Source organism: Staurois parvus, unplaced genomic scaffold, assembly GCF_062004578.1.
Source record: "Staurois parvus isolate SC_StPar_1 unplaced genomic scaffold, SC_StPar_1.0 ptg000486l, whole genome shotgun sequence".
In the NCBI taxonomy this organism is placed as follows: Eukaryota; Metazoa; Chordata; class Amphibia; order Anura; family Ranidae; genus Staurois; species Staurois parvus.
This window is the reverse complement of record NW_028318282.1, coordinates 3,843,694-3,864,755: the sequence shown is the minus strand read 5'-3', so window position 1 is coordinate 3,864,755 and position 21,062 is coordinate 3,843,694.

The window sequence follows — 21,062 nt, the reverse complement described above, 5'->3', positions numbered from 1 at the left end:
TATCCCTCCAGGGATCGCTACTAACCCACCAGGGATAGCACGGCCACCATCCCACCAGGGATCCCCTGCCCTCCACCCCACCTGGGACTACCAGCCACCTCCCACTGCGTTTCGGACACTGCTTCGCCATCCCTGACCAGCACCCCCTCACCCACCCTGACCCTTCCTGCACCCCGCTCACCCCAACATGCCGCCCGCGCTCCTCCTCCTTGTCCTCCTCTCCTCCATCCCTAAAACCGCCTTCCTCTACCCACCCACCCCCGCTAAGCAGCTCTATATCGCCCCCTCACTTCTCCCCTCTCCCCACTACGGCACCCACCACCTCCTCCTGCTACTCCACTTCCCCGCTGACCCACTTGCCACCACTTTCAGACCCAAGCGCTCCTACACCTCCCGTTCCCACGCCACCTTCCTCACCCTCCTCCTTCTCATATCAGCTGGGGACATCTCCCCAAACCCTGGCCCCTCACCACCTCACACCCCCCCTAGAGCCCCCCCTGCTCACGCCAGCCGACGCGACCCCCTCAACCTCATACATGTACCCCTCCTCCCCATATCTATCCCCCCTCTCTCGGTTGCACTCCTGAATGCTCGTTCGGTTTGCAATAAGCTTACTGCCATCCATGACCTCTTCATCTCTCGCTCCCTCAACCTCCTAGCAATCACCGAAACTTGGGTACAGGCCACCGACTCCACCTCCCCTGCGGCACTCACTCATGGAGGTCTCATCTGGACCCATTCACCAAGACTGAGCGATCGCAGAGGTGGTGGTGTCGGCTTGCTCCTGTCACCGCTTAGCACCTTCCAGGTCCTCCCTAACCCACCCTCTCTTTCCTTCCCCTCCTTTGAGGCGCACTGCATCCGACTCTTCTCACCCACCCCCCTAAGGATCGCAGTGATCTACAGGCCTCCCGGACCCATAGCCCGCTTCCTGGATGACTTCGCCGCCTGGCTTCCCTTCTTCCTCTCCTCTGAGCTCCCCACCATCATCCTCGGGGACTTCAACATCCCCATCAACGACAACACCCCGGCTACTTCCCAATTCCTCCACCTAACCTCCTCTTTCGCGCTCACACAGCACACTCAATCCTCCACCCACCTCGGAGGGAACACCCTGGACCTCGTCTTTTCCCACCTCTGTACCCTCAACCAGTTCGCGAACACCCCCTTCCCTCTCTCCGACCACCACCTCATCACCTTCTCCATCTCCCCTTCCCCCAACTCCCCCCCTCAAAAACGCCAAACCATCACCAGCCGCAACCTCCGCAACCTGAACCCGGCCCCCCCTCCACTCTGCCGCCGACTGCCTACACGACAGCATCCTCTCACTGTCATGTCCTGACATAGCCACCACCTTGTACAATGACTCACTGTCAGCTGCCCTAGACTCTCTGGCACCCCTTACCACACGCATCATCAAACCCAGACCGCTTCAACCCTGGCAGACCGACAGCACTAAACGCCTCAAACGTCGCAGTCGCGCACTGGAGAGACTGTGGCGCAAAACCAGGTCCCCTCATACTTTCTCCCTCTACAAATCTGCATTTCTTATCTACACCTCCTCCCTCCACGCCGCCAAGCAGGCCTACTTTGTTAACCTAATAAACACCCTCTCCTCCTGCCCCCGCCGACTCTTCTCCACCTTCAACTCCCTGCTCTCCCCCCCCCCTCCTCCACTCAGTACCTCTCTCACCGCCCACGAAATTGCCACCCATTTCCACAACAAGATTGACGCTATCCGTAAGGACATCGTCAACTTGCAATCTACCTCCCCACCTAGCCTCCTCGCCCCCGTCACCCCTTCATCTCCCCCCTCCTCTGCCCTCACAACCGCACTGCCCCCCTCCTCTCCCAATGCCCCGCCCACCATAACCCCCCCCGCACTGCACTCCCTCAGCCCTGTCACTACTGAGGAAGTCGCCAAAGTCCTCTCAAAAGCCCGCCTCACTACCTGCCCCCTGGACCCTATCCCCTCTCAACTCCTCCGGTCACCCCCCTCTTCCCTCATCCGCTCCCTCACCCACATCCTCAATCTCTCCCTCTCTACTGGCGTATTCCCCTCCCCCCTAAAGCACGCGCATATCACCCCCATCCTCAAAAAGCCCTCCCTGGATCCCGCGGACCCCAACAACCTCAGACCCATCTCCCTGCTGCCACTCACCTCCAAGCTCCTTGAACGCTTAGTCTACGATCGCCTAAGCTCCCACCTTACTGACAATAACCTCCTTGACCCTCTACAGTCCGGCTTCCGTCCCCTACACTCCACTGAAACCGCCCTCCTCAAAATCACTAACGACCTACTCAACGCCAAAGCCAAGGGCGACTACTCTGTCCTCCTTCTCCTGGACCTCTCTGCGGCCTTCGACACAGTTGACCACCCCCTCCTTCTTAATAAACTACTCTCCCTTGGCATCGGAGATGCTGCTCTCTCTTGGTTCTCATCCTACCTATCCCGACGCTACTTCAGTGTCACCTACAATGGTGCCACCTCCCCCTCCCTCCCCCTCTCTGTTGGGGTCCCCCAAGGCTCTGTCCTTGGACCCCTTCTCTTCTCCATCTACACCTCCTCCCTGGGCAAACTCATACAATCTCACGGCTTCAACTATCACCTCTATGCTGACGACACCCAAATCTACCTCTCCACCCCTCACCTCACCCCCACTATCTCCGCCCGCATCACTCACCTCCTAAATGACATCTCAGACTGGATGTCGCTACATTTCCTCAAGATTAACCTCTCCAAAACCGAGCTTCTCGTCTTTCCCCCTGCCCACACCCCCCCCCCCATCCTATCCATCATCACCAACAACTCCACTATCACTTCCGCCCCGCAAGCCAAAGTCCTTGGCGTCATTCTTGACGCGAACCTCTCCCTCCAACCGCATGTCAAATCACTCACAAACACATGCAGGCTCCATCTTCGCAACATTGCCAAGATCCGCTCCTTCCTCACCCCAGACACCACCAAACTTCTAGTACACTCCCTCATCATCTCACGCCTTGACTACTGCAACTCCCTCCTCACTGGCCTACCCAAGTGCAGGCTCTCCCCGCTCCAGACCATCCTGAACTCAGCTGCCAGACTCATCCACCTTACCACCCGCTCCACCTCTGCCACCCCCCTCTGCCTCTCCCTCCACTGGCTCCCGATTGCCCAACGCATCAAATTTAAACTCCTTACCCTGACCTACAAAGCCGTTCACAACACTGCCCCTGACTACCTCACCAATCTGATCACCAGGTACCACCCTACCCGTACCCTTCGCTCCTCACAGGACCTCCTTCTATCCTGCTCCCTGGTCTCCTCCTCCCATGCACGACTGCAGGACTTCTCCAGGTCCTCCCCCATCCTCTGGAACTCACTGCCCCAATCCATCAGACTGTCGCCTTCTCTATTCACATTCAGGCGCTCCCTCAAAACCCATCTCTTCAGGGAAGCCTACCCCACCCTCACCTAACGGCCATCCTCCCTCATTCCTCCTACCACTTCATCCCCCCCAGCCACTTCCTACTGTACCTTTACCCCCTCCCTCCTAGATTGTAAGCTCGTAAGAGTAGGACCCTCTTACCCCTCGTACGCTGTCTGTCTTTGTTGTACTGTGCCATGTATTGTCCCCCCCTATTGTACAGCGCTGAGCAAACCCTTTGGCGCTATATAAACTCGTAGTAATAATAATAATAATAAATGGTCCTCATAGTTCTCCATATGCTCAGAAGCTTGACCTGGGGTGGGTCATCATAGGTGATGTTTGCCTAGGAAATGTTCACAAGCCAACCACAGTGAATTCTCTTTACACAAATACCTTGGAGAATGGACGTCCATCCCTCTTTCAGCCTTGTCCTAACAGATTCCTTCTAAGAGAGAAGCCGGCAAGTGTGCTATATCCTGACTTTACAGAAACCGAGAACCACTCTTGCAGTGAAGACCAAGATCACTTGGGGTGCACGGTGTTCCAGAGGACAAAGGAAGACCACAAGATAGCTCCCTCTATTGAAGATGAGGCCTTCTTGGGCATAATGGAACAAGGATTCTTCAAGGATAAAACAAACACCTGGGTTGCACCACTACCTTTCAAAACACAGAGACGTCATCTTCCCAACAACAGGTATCAGGCCTTAAAACGCTTCTGTTCACTTAGACGCAACTTTCAGAAAAGACCAGAGATGATGGAACATTTCTTCTTATTCATGAAAAAGATGTTTGAGAACAATCATGCAGAAGTAGCTCCACCCCTAAAAGAAAAAGAAGAATGCTGGTATCTACCAATCTTCGGCGTTTACCACCCTAAGAAGCCAGGACGAATCCGAGTGGTATTTGACTCCAGTTCACAGTATGAGGGAGTCTCTCTCAATGATGTCCTTTTGACAGGACCAGACCTCAATAACACACTTCTCGGTGTCCTCATCAGATTCCGTAAAGAACCCATCGCTATAGTTGCCGACAAACAACAAATGTTCTATTGTTTCCTAGTAAAAGAAGAGCACAGGAACTTCTTGAGATTTCTTTGGTTCAAGGACAATGACTCTACTCAAGACATCATAGAATATCGCATGAAGGTGCATGTTTTTGGCAACAGCCCATCTCCAGCTGTCGCTATTTATGGACTCAGACTCTCTGCTGAAGAAGGTGAAAAAGACTATGGGAAAGACATTAAGAAGTTTGTTGAAAGAGACTTCTATGTAGATGATGGCTTAAAGTCGCTTCCCTCACCAGAGGCTGCAATCAGTCTACTCAAAAGGACCCAGAGTATGCTTTCCTGTTCAAACCTCAGACTTCATAAGATAGCTTCAAACAGCAAAGTTGTTATGGAAGCCTTCTCTACTCAAGATCATGCCAGTGATTTGAAAGATCTAGACTTAGCGACAGACCCGATACCCATGCAGCGCAGCCTAGGGCTCAGCTGGGACCTCAAATCTGACACCTTTACCTTTCAGGTCGACCAAGAGCAAAAGCCTTTCACACGACGTGGAGTGTTATCTACCATTAACAGTCTATATGATCCACTTGGATTTGCAGCTCCTGTGATCATCCAAGGTAAGACTCTGCTCAGAGAGTTAACCACAGATACGTGTGATTGGGATTCGCCACTTCCCTCAGAGAAAGAAGCACTATGGATAGCATGGAGAAACTCTCTACAGGCATTATCTAACTTACATATCTATAGGCCATATGCCCACTTCTCCCCTGCAGAAGTTCAGTCTAGGCAGCTGTGCATATTTTGTGATGCTTCGGTAAAAGCAATCGCTGCAGTCGCTTACCTTAAAACTATAAACATTAAAGGTCAAGTCCAAATTGGCTTTGTAATGGGCAAGGCAAAACTGGCACCAAGCCCTGAGATTACCATACCAAGACTGGAACTTTGTGCCGCTGTTCTGGCAGTAGAGCTGGCAGATCTCATTGTGTCAGAAATAGATATAAAACTTGTCAGTACAATGTTTCATACAGACAGCAAAGTAGTATTGGGCTACATTTACAATGAGACTAGGAGATTCTATGTCTATGTTCATAACAGAGTTCAAAGAATTAGGAGGTCAACACAGCCTACCCAGTGGTGCTATGTACCAACTGACCTCAACCCAGCAGACCATGCTACAAGAGCTGTTCCAGCAGCTCACCTTAAAGATACTACGTGGTTCACAGGGCCACCATTCCTCTACAAACCTGTACTTGACACCCTGGAGAAATACTCATTTCAGCTATTAGAACCAAATGCTGATGCAGAGATTCGTCCTCATATTTCTGTACTCACCACAAGAGTTTCTCACAAAGAGCTTGGATCCAAACGATTCAACAAGTTTTCTACGTGGAAATCACTGAACAGAGCTATAGCCGGCTTGATCCACATAGCCAGATCCTTTAGAGCCACACCTACAGGATCAGATCACTGCAAAGGTTGGCATTACTGTCACAAGGCCCATACAGTGGATGAGCTCACACAGGCCAGAGACGTTATCATCCGTTGTATCCAACAAGAGGTTTATACTCAAGAATTTGAACTCATCCAAAATCAAAAGAGTGTTCCTAAAGACAGTTCCCTCAAGAGGCTTGACCCCTTCATAGATGCTAATGGACTGTTGAGAGTTGGGGGACGTATTTCAAATGCAAAGTTCGAGAGTAAAGAATGTAATCCCATAATAATTCCAAGCAATCACATTGCATCTTTACTTGTGCAACACTACCATGAGAAGACTAAACATCAGGGACGTTTGTTCACTGAAGGAGCTTTACGTACAGCTGGATTTTGGGTAGTGGGAGCGAAAAGACTTGTGAGTTGTCTTATTTTCAAATGTGTCACTTGCAAAAAACTACGTGGTATGTTTCAGTCACAGAAGATGGCTAACCTCCCTGCGGACCGACTCAGTATAGAACCTCCCTTTACTAATGTTGGTCTTGACGTGTTTGGTCCTTGGTCTGTCACCACACGGCACACTAGAGGAGGCCAGGCAAACAGCAAATGCTGGGCAGTCATATTTACATGCATGAGTATCAGGGCTGTGCATATAGAAGTTATCGAGTCTTTAGACACATCCAGCTTTATAAATGCTCTCAGACGTTTCATCTCCATCAGAGGCCCAGTTAAACTAATCCGCTCTGATAGAGGTACCAACTTCGTTGGGGCCTGCAAAGAACTGCATATCCCCTCAAACATTGACAGTGACCATGTAGAGAGATATCTTGCCGCCCAAGACTGTAAATGGACATTCAACCCCCCACATGCGTCTCACATGGGAGGCTCTTGGGAGCGTATGATTGGCATAGCTCGCCGGATCCTTGATTCTGTTTTTCTACAGCTGGGAACTTCGAGGCTCACCCATGAAACCCTCTCAACCTTCATGGCCGAAGTAGTGGCGATCATGAACGCCAGACCTTTGACTTCAATATCCAGTGATCCAGAAGATCCCTTCTTGCTCACCCCTTCCACTCTTCTCACCCAAAAAGTCGGTACAGCATCGGCTCCTCCTGGAGAATTTAGTGCTAAAGACTTGTACAAGTGTCAGTGGAGACGAGTGCAAACTCTAGCAGATACCTTCTGGGATAAATGGAGAAAACAATACATCTCTACTCTACAAGTCCGGAATAAATGGCAAACCAGCAAACCCAATATGGAGGTTGGTAATGTTGTTCTTGTCAAAGACTCTCAGTCAAGAAGAAATGACTGGCCTTTGGGACTGATAACCAAGGTGTTCCCAAGTGAAGATGGGAAAGTCAGAAAAGTGGAGGTCAAGGTCTGCAGACAACAGGAGCCCAAACTCTTCCTCAGACCCGTTACTGAACTGGTTTTGTTGCTCTCTCCAGGGGTGATTTAATGTGGTATCCTTTAGATACCAGACGGGGAGTGTCATGCCTTTAGCAATTTGTTCTTTGTTAATTAGGCATTATTAGTATGTTTTATCAGTTTGTAATTCTCTGTTCATTGTGTAACTGCTCCATCTAGTGGCTGTTTGTATACACTGCATCTTTTCACAGTAGAAGTTTGACCCATTTCAGCTTCCATAGCTTGTAGCCTATGAACTCTGATTACATCATCAGCCATGCTCATAGCAGCCATTTCCTCATCACAGACTCCATTCCTGTGGTATGCTGGTAGGATCCAGCCCTCACATTCAGGTTCACAATAGCATCGTCGGTACGTCTACACACATGTCTATATCTTATGCATCTGTGTTTTAAGTAACCTACATGTCTTACATGTGTTTATATGTGCATTGCCTTACTGTAATGTATAATATGCTTTGTCACATGGCAGACAGTGTTACTAAGCGCCTTATTTTCTGTTCCTCAGTTTCACCTCTTATATCTTTGCAATAAAGACAAAGTTGGACGTTGCTTCTTTGTCAACTCATTGCCGAGAAAGGTTTAGCTGTCTGTCAAGCTATGTACCTTCACACATAAGGAGGACAGAACAGTGCCTTCGAAGACCTTGGACCCGGTTGGGATCATGACTGTCAGTTATTATTTGATTGTACTGTATGAAGTGTTATGTAAGAGTTATGTTAATCCGTTGCTCATCCCTCCGGGTGGACGCCATATGGCGTCCTTTCCAGAGCGCGCATTGCACACGCCTACAGGGCCGCGCTGCGGCACGATCTGTCACTGGCCATGTACGTCGGACACGGCCGATGACAGATCTGTGTACCGTCCCCGTTGCCAGTACCATGTGACCTGCTGTGACCAATCACAGCAGGTCACGACAGTTGTATACAATGGATGGCTTCCTTTCATGCCATCCATTGTATACAAGTGTGTCTAGCTGTGAATGGTCACAGCGATCACATGCACAAGCTGGGCCAATCACAGCCCAGCTGTGTCATGTGATTAGCCGTGGCCAAATCACACACAAAAAAACAAAAAAACAGAATAAATCAATTTCATTCAGGTAAATGCTTGCTTATAGCAAAGTAATTCTTTGCTATAAGCAAATTGTGTAAAATAAAAAATACTGATCACTCCCCCAAAGTAGCACAATGTTACTATGGTAACATTATACTACTTTGGTCATAGTGAAATATGAAAAAATAATCTTAAAAAAAAGAAAAAAATGTAATAAAAAATTAAAAATAATAAAAAAAATTATCAATTTTTTTTTCGTACTGTCACCAGTCAGTGTCCCTGATCACCGCCATGCCAGTTATACGATGACGCTGTACTGCACTGGTGACAGTATGTAAAAAAAAAAATAGTGAAAATCATTTTTTTAATTTCTTCATTTCCGAAAAATTATGACAAAAAAATTACAATTTCATAAAACTCGCCATGCCTGTTATGAAATACATCGGACGGTCTACTTTGCAATAAGGGGTCATTTGGGGGATATCTGTACTGTCCTGACATTCTTGGACCTCAAAAAATGAGATTGGCTTTCAGTACTTCAGGATTGATCAATTTTCAGATATATCCCATAGTTTGTGAACTCTATAACTTTCCTACAGACTAAATAATAAATACTAATTTGGGTTATTTTCACCAAAGACATGTAGCAGAATACATCTTGGCCTAAATTTATGAAAAACAATTATTTATTTGCAAACTTTTATAACAGAAACAAAGAAAACGTGTTTTTTTTTTTTCCAAAATTTTCTGTCTTTTTTTGTTAATTTAGCAAACAATAAAAACCCCAGTGGTGATGAAATACCACCAAAAGAAAGCTCTAGTTGTGTGAAAAAAATGATAAAATTTTAGTTTGGGTACAGTGTTGTATGAGCGCGCAATTGTCATTCAAAGTGCACTATAGCTACTTGACATTGGGCAGGTGACAGTTGGCAGTTTTTGAAAACAAGGGTCAGTTTGACCGGGCCTATACCAGGTAACAACCGCAGCACAGTGGTTAGCGTGCCAGTCTAAAGAGTGCATGGTCATAGGTTCGAGGCTCTGCACTGGACATGAGATAAACGGTTGTTACTTTTGGTTTTTTTTGGGCTTTGTTTTTATTTTTTTAACCAATTCAATAACGGGCACTTTTACACCTTCCTGCCCAGGCCAGTTTTCAGGTTTCAGCGCTTTCACACCTTGAATGACAATTGCGCGCTCATACAACATTGTACCCAAACTAAAATTTTATCATTTTCTTTACACAACTAGAGCTTTCTTTTGGTGGTATTTAATCACCGCTGGGGTTTTTATTTTTTGCTAAATGAACAAAAAAAAAACCAACAATTTTGAAAAAAACACATTTTCTTTGTTTCTGTTATAAAAGTTTGCAAATAAATAATTGTTCTTCATAAATTTTGGCCGAGATGTATTCTGCTACATGTCTTTGGTGAAAATAACCCAAATTAGGATGTATTTTTTAGTTCGTAGGAAAGTTATAGAGTTCACAAACTATGGTATAGATCTGAATATTGATCAATCCTGAAGTACTGGCGGCCAATCTAATTTCTTGAGGTCCAAGAATGTCAGAACAGTACAGATATCCCCCAAATTACCCCTTTTTGTAAAGTAGACAGTCCGACGTACTTCATAGGAGGCATGGCGAGTTTTTTGAAGTTGTATTTTTTTTGTCATAATATTTCGGAAAATGAAAAAATTTTAAAAATTAGTTTCACTATTTTTTTTTGTACAGCGTCATCATATAACTGGCATGGCGATGATCAGGGACACTGATTGGTGACAGAATGAAAAAAAAAAATATATATATATATATATATTTTTTTATTATTTTTTATTACATTTTTTTCTTCTTTTTTTTTAAGATTTTTTTTTCATATTTCACTATGACCAGAGTAGTACAATGTTACCATAATGACATCGATTCATTCAGGGTTTTTTTTTTTTTTTTTTGTGCTTAGCTGTGATTTGGCCACAGCTAATCACATGACATGTGCATGTGATTAGCTGTGACCATTCACAGCTAGACACTAGTATACAATGGATGGCATGAATGAAGCCATCCATTGTATACAACTGTCATGTGACCTGCTGTGATTGGTCACAGCAGGTCACATGGTACCGGCAACGGGGCTGATACTCAGTTCTGTCATCGGCCGTGTCCGAGGTACACGGCCGGTGACAGATCGCGCCACTGCGTGGCTCTGCAGGAGCGCAATCTGCACATGTGCGGGAGGACGCCATATGGCGTCCACCCGGAACACTGATGACATTTGCCGGCCGCCATTCGGCCATAGGGCGGGCGGCAAATGGTTAACATTCATTTTCTCTCATTTTATCTATTTGGAAAGCCTTTCATGGTCCCAGTACATTGTTCTGGGAGCATGGTGACAAGCCTTATCTTCCCTTACACAGTGAGGGTGTTTTCTTATTAACACTTTACTTTTTAAATAAAAAAAAAAGTGATTTTTTTTTTTATTTATTATTTTCGAAAAATAAAACCATCAAATAACTCTTACTAAATACCTTGGACTGTTTGCTTTCCAAAAAGGCGGTCATCTGGGGGGTATTCGCACTGTCCTGGTGTTTTGGGGCCTCAAGAAATGAGATAGGCCATCTAGTACATCGAGAATGATGGATTTTCATATATATATATATATATATATATATACAGTATGTGAATCAGCACTCAACCCTAAAGGTGAATTCTTCTCGTTTGCTCTTGTTTGGTCTGATAAACATAAATCATTGCAAAAGTTTTGTTTTTACTGTTTACCCGTCTCCCGCCCACCATATAGGTTCTCCACGAGGTGGTTCTCTCGTTCTGAGAGGACGTCATATGACGTCCTCCCATTCTTACCGTGCATGCGTGGCTCTGGGAGCGCGCAGCGCGGCGATCGCTGGTGCACTGTGTCCCTCGGACACAGCGGATCACCGATTCACGGAAAGAGCCGAAGATGTCAGCTCGGTCATGTGATCAGCTGTGTCCAATCACAGGTGATCGCATGTAAACTGGGAAATGCCGGTTACCGGCATTTCTCTCCTCACGAGCCGTCACGCTGACAGCCCCTGAGGAGAGGAGAGCTGGTAATCGGTTTTCCGCGGAGAGGACATGTACACTGATCATCAGGGCACTGATGATCAGTGTGCCTTGATGATCAGTGTAGCCCCAGCAGTACCACCTGTCCGTGTCCATCAGTGCTCATCCGTGTCACCTGCCATTGCTCACCAGTGCCACATCAATGCCACATATCAGTGCCCATCTGAGCTGCCTTTCAGTGTCACCCATCAGTGCCAGCCAGTGCCACCTATCAATGCCAGTCAGTGCCGTCTATCAGTGCCGCCTATCAGTGCCGCCTATCATTTCTGCCTTTCAGTGCCCATCAGTGAAGCCTGTCAATGCCCATCAGTGCCACCTACCAGTGCCTCCTCATCAGTGCCCATTAGTGCCACCTATAAGTGTCTATCACTGCCGCTTCATTAGCGCACATCAGTGAAGGAGAAAAATCACTTATTTACAAAATTTTATAACAAAAACTAAGAAAAAACTTTTTTTTTCTAAATTTTCAGTGGTTTTTTGTTTGTTTAAGAAAAAATAAAAACCCAGAGGTGATTAAATACCACCAAAACAAATCTCTGTCTGTCACAAAAAAAATGATAAAAATTTCATATGGGTACAGTGTTGCATGACCGCGCAATTGTCATTCAAAGTGTGACAGCGCTGGAAGCTGGAAATTGGCCTGGGCAGGAAGGGGGTATAAGTGCTCTGTTTTTGTTACTGGTCTTGTCCTTTGTGTTTGTCATGTTGTTTGGTTTTGTTTGGGTTCCTTGATTTTATTTTCTTTCCTTGATCGTCATTTTGTGTTCTGGGGTGTTTGGCGTTTTTTGTTTTGTCGTGGCAGCCGGCAGGGGTCGCTGGGTCTTTGAAGGCGGTGCTGGAGTGACCATTTGGTGGATTATGGGTTGGGCCCATCGTAGGTATGGGTGTTCCTTCCCAATTATAAGGTCATGTTGGTAAGGTTGGAGTTCATTGGCTGTATCTGGGACTACGTAGCTGTAGTATTGTCCCCGAGGTGGTGTAGTAGTGGCTGGGGGCCTTTTCATTGGGTGTAGATACAGCCGAGTTATTGATGTGAGTAACAGTGCCTTCGAAGACCTTGGACCCGGTTGGGATCATGACTGTCAGTTATTATTTGATTGTACTGTATGAAGTGTTATGTAAGAGTTATGTTAATCCGTTGCTCATCCCTCCGGGTGGACGCCATATGGCGTCCTTTCCAGAGCGCGCATTGCACACGCCTACAGGGCCGCGCTGCGGCACGATCTGTCACTGGCCATGTACGTCGGACACGGCCGATGACAGATCTGTGTACCGTCCCCGTTGCCAGTACCATGTGACCTGCTGTGACCAATCACAGCAGGTCACGACAGTTGTATACAATGGATGGCTTCCTTTCATGCCATCCATTGTATACAAGTGTGTCTAGCTGTGAATGGTCACAGCGATCACATGCACAAGCTGGGCCAATCACAGCCCAGCTGTGTCATGTGATTAGCCGTGGCCAAATCACACAAAAAAAAACAAAAAAACAGAATAAATCAATTTCATTCAGGTAAATGCTTGCTTATAGCAAAGTAATTCTTTGCTATAAGCAAATTGTGTAAAATAAAAAATACTGATCACTCCCCCAAAGTAGCACAATGTTACTATGGTAACATTATACTACTTTGGTCATAGTGAAATATGAAAAAATAATCTTAAAAAAAAGAAAAAAATGTAATAAAAAATTAAAAATAATAAAAAAAAATTATCAATTTTTTTTTCGTACTGTCACCAGTCAGTGTCCCTGATCACCGCCATGCCAGTTATACGATGACGCTGTACTGCACTGGTGACAGTATGTAAAAAATAAAATAGTGAAAATCATTTTTTTAATTTCTTCATTTCCGAAAAATTATGACAAAAAAATTACAATTTCATAAAACTCGCCATGCCTGTTATGAAATACATCGGACGGTCTACTTTGCAATAAGGGGTCATTTGGGGGATATCTGTACTGTCCTGACATTCTTGGACCTCAAAAAATGAGATTGGCTTTCAGTACTTCAGGATTGATCAATTTTCAGATATATCCCATAGTTTGTGAACTCTATAACTTTCCTACAGACTAAATAATAAATACTAATTTGGGTTATTTTCACCAAAGACATGTAGCAGAATACATCTTGGCCTAAATTTATGAAAAACAATTATTTATTTGCAAACTTTTATAACAGAAACAAAGAAAACGTGTTTTTTTTTTTTCCAAAATTTTCTGTCTTTTTTTGTTAATTTAGCAAACAATAAAAACCCCAGTGGTGATGAAATACCACCAAAAGAAAGCTCTAGTTGTGTGAAAAAAATGATAAAATTTTAGTTTGGGTACAGTGTTGTATGAGCGCGCAATTGTCATTCAAAGTGCACTATAGCTACTTGACATTGGGCAGGTGACAGTTGGCAGTTTTTGAAAACAAGGGTCAGTTTGACCGGGCCTATACCAGGTAACAACCGCAGCACAGTGGTTAGCGTGCCAGTCTAAAGAGTGCATGGTCATAGGTTCGAGGCTCTGCACTGGACATGAGATAAACGGTTGTTACTTTTGGTTTTTTTTGGGCTTTGTTTTTATTTTTTTAACCAATTCAATAACGGGCACTTTTACACCTTCCTGCCCAGGCCAGTTTTCAGGTTTCAGCGCTTTCACACCTTGAATGACAATTGCGCGCTCATACAACATTGTACCCAAACTAAAATTTTATCATTTTCTTTACACAACTAGAGCTTTCTTTTGGTGGTATTTAATCACCGCTGGGGTTTTTATTTTTTGCTAAATGAACAAAAAAAAACCAACAATTTTGAAAAAAACACATTTTTCTTTTTTTCTGTTATAAAAGTTTGCAAATAAATAATTGTTCTTCATAAATTTTGGCCGAGATGTATTCTGCTACATGTCTTTGGTGAAAATAACCCAAATTAGGATGTATTTTTTAGTTCGTAGGAAAGTTATAGAGTTCACAAACTATGGTATAGATCTGAATATTGATCAATCCTGAAGTACTGGCGGCCAATCTAATTTCTTGAGGTCCAAGAATGTCAGAACAGTACAGATATCCCCCAAATTACCCCTTTTTGTAAAGTAGACAGTCCGACGTACTTCATAGGAGGCATGGCGAGTTTTTTGAAGTTGTATTTTTTTTGTCATAATATTTCGGAAAATGAAAAAATTTTAAAAATTAGTTTCACTATTTTTTTTTGTACAGCGTCATCATATAACTGGCATGGCGATGATCAGGGACACTGATTGGTGACAGAATGAAAAAAAAAAATATATATATATATATATATTTTTTTATTATTTTTTATTACATTTTTTTCTTCTTTTTTTTTAAGATTTTTTTTTCATATTTCACTATGACCAGAGTAGTACAATGTTACCATAATGACATCGATTCATTCAGGGTTTTTTTTTTTTTTTTTTGTGCTTAGCTGTGATTTGGCCACAGCTAATCACATGACATGTGCATGTGATTAGCTGTGACCATTCACAGCTAGACACTAGTATACAATGGATGGCATGAATGAAGCCATCCATTGTATACAACTGTCATGTGACCTGCTGTGATTGGTCACAGCAGGTCACATGGTACCGGCAACGGGGCTGATACTCAGTTCTGTCATCGGCCGTGTCCGAGGTACACGGCCGGTGACAGATCGCGCCACTGCGTGGCTCTGCAGGAGCGCAATCTGCACATGTGCGGGAGGACGCCATATGGCGTCCACCCGGAACACTGATGACATTTGCCGGCCGCCATTCGGCCATAGGGCGGGCGGCAAATGGTTAACATTCATTTTCTCTCATTTTATCTATTTGGAAAGCCTTTCATGGTCCCAGTACATTGTTCTGGGAGCATGGTGACAAGCCTTATCTTCCCTTACACAGTGAGGGTGTTTTCTTATTAACACTTTACTTTTTAAATAAAAAAAAAAGTGATTTTTTTTTTTATTTATTAATTTTCGAAAAATAAAACCATCAAATAACTCTTACTAAATACCTTGGACTGTTTGCTTTCCAAAAAGGCGGTCATCTGGGGGGTATTCGCACTGTCCTGGTGTTTTGGGGCCTCAAGAAATGAGATAGGCCATCTAGTACATCGAGAATGATGGATTTTCATATATATATATATACAGTATGTGAATCAGCACTCAACCCTAAAGGTGAATTCTTCTCGTTTGCTCTTGTTTGGTCTGATAAACATAAATCATTGCAAAAGTTTTGTTTTTACTGTTTACCCGTCTCCCGCCCACCATATAGGTTCTCCACGAGGTGGTTCTCTCGTTCTGAGAGGACGTCATATGACGTCCTCCCATTCTTACCGTGCATGCGTGGCTCTGGGAGCGCGCAGCGCGGCGATCGCTGGTGCACTGTGTCCCTCGGACACAGCGGATCACCGATTCACGGAAAGAGCCGAAGATGTCAGCTCGGTCATGTGATCAGCTGTGTCCAATCACAGGTGATCGCATGTAAACTGGGAAATGCCGGTTACCGGCATTTCTCTCCTCACGAGCCGTCACGCTGACAGCCCGTGAGGAGAGGAGAGCTGGTAATCGGTTTTCCGCGGAGAGGACATGTACACTGATCATCAGGGCACTGATGATCAGTGTGCCTTGATGATCAGTGTAGCCCCAGCAGTACCACCTGTCAGTGTCCATCAGTGCTCATCCGTGTCACCTGCCATTGCTCACCAGTGCCACATCAATGCCACATATCAGTGCCCATCTGAGCTGCCTTTCAGTGTCACCCATCAGTGCCAGCCAGTGCCACCTATCAATGCCAGTCAGTGCCGTCTATCAGTGCCGCCTATCAGTGCCGCCTATCATTTCTGCCTTTCAGTGCCCATCAGTGAAGCCTGTCAATGCCCATCAGTGCCACCTACCAGTGCCTCCTCATCAGTGCCCATTAGTGCCACCTATAAGTGTCTATCACTGCCGCTTCATTAGCGCACATCAGTGAAGGAGAAAAATCACTTATTTACAAAATTTTATAACAAAAACTAAGAAAAAACTTTTTTTTTCTAAATTTTCAGTGGTTTTTTGTTTGTTTAAGAAAAAATAAAAACCCAGAGGTGATTAAATACCACCAAAACAAATCTCTGTCTGTCACAAAAAAAATGATAAAAATTTCATATGGGTACAGTGTTGCATGACCGCGCAATTGTCATTCAAAGTGTGACAGCGCTGGAAGCTGGAAATTGGCCTGGGCAGGAAGGGGGTATAAGTGCCCTGTTTTTGTTACTGGTCTTGTCCTTTGTGTTTGTCATGTTGTTTGGTTTTGTTTGGGTTCCTTGATTTTATTTTCTTTCCTTGATCGTCATTTTGTGTTCTGGGGTGTTTGGCGTTTTTTGTTTTGTCGTGGCAGCCGGCAGGGGTCGCTGGGTCTTTGAAGGCGGTGCTGGAGTGACCATTTGGTGGATTATGGGTTGGGCCCATCGTAGGTATGGGTGTTCCTTCCCAATTATAAGGTCATGTTGGTAAGGTTGGAGTTCATTGGCTGTATCTGGGACTACGTAGCTGTAGTATTGTCCCCGAGGTGGTGTAGTAGTGGCTGGGGGCCTTTTCATTGGGTGTAGATACAGCCGAGTTATTGATGTGAGTAACAGTGCCTTCGAAGACCTTGGACCCGGTTGGGATCATGACTGTCAGTTATTATTTGATTGTACTGTATGAAGTGTTATGTAAGAGTTATGTTAATCCGTTGCTCATCCCTCCGGGTGGACGCCATATGGCGTCCTTTCCAGAGCGCGCATTGCACACGCCTACAGGGCCGCGCTGCGGCACGATCTGTCACTGGCCATGTACGTCGGACACGGCCGATGACAGATCTGTGTACCGTCCCCGTTGCCAGTACCATGTGACCTGCTGTGACCAATCACAGCAGGTCACGACAGTTGTATACAATGGATGGCTTCCTTTCATGCCATCCATTGTATACAAGTGTGTCTAGCTGTGAATGGTCACAGCGATCACATGCACAAGCTGGGCCAATCACAGCCCAGCTGTGTCATGTGATTAGCCGTGGCCAAATCACACACAAAAAAACAAAAAAACAGAATAAATCAATTTCATTCAGGTAAATGCTTGCTTATAGCAAAGTAATTCTTTGCTATAAGCAAATTGTGTAAAATAAAAAATACTGATCACTCCCCCAAAGTAGCACAATGTTACTATGGTAACATTATACTACTTTGGTCATAGTGAAATATGAAAAATTAATCTTAAAAAAAAGAAAAAAATGTAATAAAAAATTAAAAATAATAAAAACAAATTATCAATTTTTTTTTCGTACTGTCACCAGTCAGTGTCCCTGATCACCGCCATGCCAGTTATACGATGACGCTGTACTGCACTGGTGACAGTATGTAAAAAAAAAAAATAGTGAAAATCATTTTTTTAATTTCTTCATTTCCGAAAAATTATGACAAAAAAATTACAATTTCATAAAACTCGCCATGCCTGTTATGAAATACATCGGACGGTCTACTTTGCAATAAGGGGTCATTTGGGGGATATCTGTACTGTCCTGACATTCTTGGACCTCAAAAAATGAGATTGGCTTTCAGTACTTCAGGATTGATCAATTTTCAGATATATCCCATAGTTTGTGAACTCTATAACTTTCCTACAGACTAAATAATAAATACTAATTTGGGTTATTTTCACCAAAGACATGTAGCAGAATACATCTTGGCCTAAATTTATGAAAAACAATTATTTATTTGCAAACTTTTATAACAGAAACAAAGAAAACGTGTTTTTTTTTTTTCCAAAATTTTCTGTCTTTTTTTGTTAATTTAGCAAACAATAAAAACCCCAGTGGTGATGAAATACCACCAAAAGAAAGCTCTAGTTGTGTGAAAAAAATGATAAAATTTTAGTTTGGGTACAGTGTTGTATGAGCGCGCAATTGTCATTCAAAGTGCACTATAGCTACTTGACATTGGGCAGGTGACAGTTGGCAGTTTTTGAAAACAAGGGTCAGTTTGACCGGGCCTATACCAGGTAACAACCGCAGCACAGTGGTTAGCGTGCCAGTCTAAAGAGTGCATGGTCATAGGTTCGAGGCTCTGCACTGGACATGAGATAAACGGTTGTTACTTTTGGTTTTTTTTGGGCTTTGTTTTTTTTTTTTTTAACCAATTCAATAACGGGCACTTTTACACCTTCCTGCCCAGGCCAGTTTTCAGGTTTCAGCGCTTTCACACCTTGAATGACAATTGCGCGCTCATACAACACTGTACCCAAACTAAAATTTTATCATTTTCTTTACACAACTAGAGCTTTCTTTTGGTGGTATTTAATCACCGCTGGGGTTTTTATTTTTTGCTAAATGAACAAAAAAAAAACCAACAATTTTGAAAAAAACACATTTTTCTTTGTTTCTGTTATAAAAGTTTGCAAATAAATAATTGTTCTTCATAAATTTTGGCCGAGATGTATTCTGCTACATGTCTTTGGTGAAAATAACCCAAATTAGGATGTATTTTTTAGTTCGTAGGAAAGTTATAGAGTTCACAAACTATGATATAGATCTGAATATTGATCAATCCTGAAGTACTGGCGGCCAATCTAATTTCTTGAGGTCCAAGAATGTCAGAACAGTACAGATATCCCCCAAATTACCCCTTTTTGTAAAGTAGACAGTCCGACGTACTTCATAGGAGGCATGGCGAGTTTTTTGAAGTTGTATTTTTTTTGTCATAATATTTCGGAAAATGAAAAAATTTTAAAAATTAGTTTCACTATTTTTTTTTGTACAGCGTCATCATATAACTGGCATGGCGATGATCAGGGACACTGATTGGTGACAGAATGAAAAAAAAAAAAAAATATATATATATTTTTTTTTTATTATTTTTTATTACATTTTTTTCTTCTTTTTTTTTAAGATTTTTTTTTCATATTTCACTATGACCAGAGTAGTACAATGTTACCATAATGACATCGATTCATTCAGGGTTTTTTTTTTTTTTTTTGTGCTTAGCTGTGATTTGGCCACAGCTAATCACATGACATGTGCATGTGATTAGCTGTGACCATTCACAGCTAGACACTAGTATACAATGGATGGCATGAATGAAGCCATCCATTGTATACAACTGTCATGTGACCTGCTGTGATTGGTCACAGCAGGTCACATGGTACCGGCAACGGGGCTGATACTCAGTTCTGTCATCGGCCGTGTCCGAGGTACACGGCCGGTGACAGATCGCGCCACTGCGTGGCTCTGCAGGAGCTCAATCTGCACATGTGCGGGAGGACGCCATATGGCGTCCACCCGGAACACTGATGACATTTGCCGGCCGCCATTCGGCCATAGGGCGGGCGGCAAATGGTTAACATTCATTTTCTCTCATTTTATCTATTTGGAAAGCCTTTCATGGTCCCAGTACATTGTTCTGGGAGCATGGTGACAAGCCTTATCTTCCCTTACACAGTGAGGGTGTTTTCTTATTAACACTTTACTTTTTAAATAAAAAAAAAAGTGATTTTTTTTTTATTTATTAATTTTCGAAAAATAAAACCATCAAATAGCTCTTACTAAATACCTTGGACTGTTTGCTTTCCAAAAAGGCGGTCATCTGGGTGGTATTCGCACTGTCCTGGTGTTTTGGGGCCTCAAGAAATGAGATAGGCCATCTAGTACATCGAGAATGATGGATTTTCATATATATATATATATACAGTATGTGAATCAGCACTCAACCCTAAAGGTGAATTCTTCTCGTTTGCTCTTGTTTGGTCTGATAAACATAAATCATTGCAAAAGTTTTGTTTTTACTGTTTAACTGTCTCCCGCCCACCATATAGGTTCTCCACGAGGTGGTTCTCTCGTTCTGAGAGGACGTCATATGACGTCCTCCCATTCTTACCGTGCATGCGTGGCTCTGGGAGCGCGCAGCGCGGCGATCGCTGGTGCACTGTGTCCCTCGGACACAGCGGATCACCGATTCACGGAAAGAGCCGAAGATGTCAGCTCGGTCATGTGATCAGCTGTGTCCAATCACAGGTGATCGCATGTAAACTGGGAAATGCCGGTTACCGGCATTTCTCTCCTCACGAGCCGTCACGCTGACAGCCCGTGAGGAGAGGAGAGCTGGTAATCGGTTTTCCGCGGAGAGGACATGTACACTGATCATCAGGGCACTGATGATCAGTGTGCCTTGATGATCAGTGTAGCCCCAGCAGTACCACCTGTCAGTGTCCATCAGTGCTCATCCGTGTCACCTGCCATTGCTCACCAGTGCCACATCAATGCCACATATCAGTGCCCATCTGAGCTGCCTTTCAGTGTCACCCATCAGTGCCAGCCAGTGCCACCTATCAATGCCAGTCAGTGCCGCCTATCAGTGCCGCCTATCAGTGCCGCCTATAATTTCTGCCTTTCAGTGCCCATCAGTGAAGCCTGTCAATGCCCATCAGTGCCACCTACCAGTGCCTCCTCATCAGTGCCCATTAGTGCCACCTATAAGTGTCTATCACTGCCGCTTCATTAGCGCACATCAGTGAAGGAGAAAAATCACTTATTTACAAAATTTTATAACAAAAACTAAGAAAAAACTTTTTTTTTCTAAATTTTCAGTGGTTTTTTGTTTGTTTAAGAAAAAATAAAAACCCAGAGGTGATTAAATACCACCAAAACAA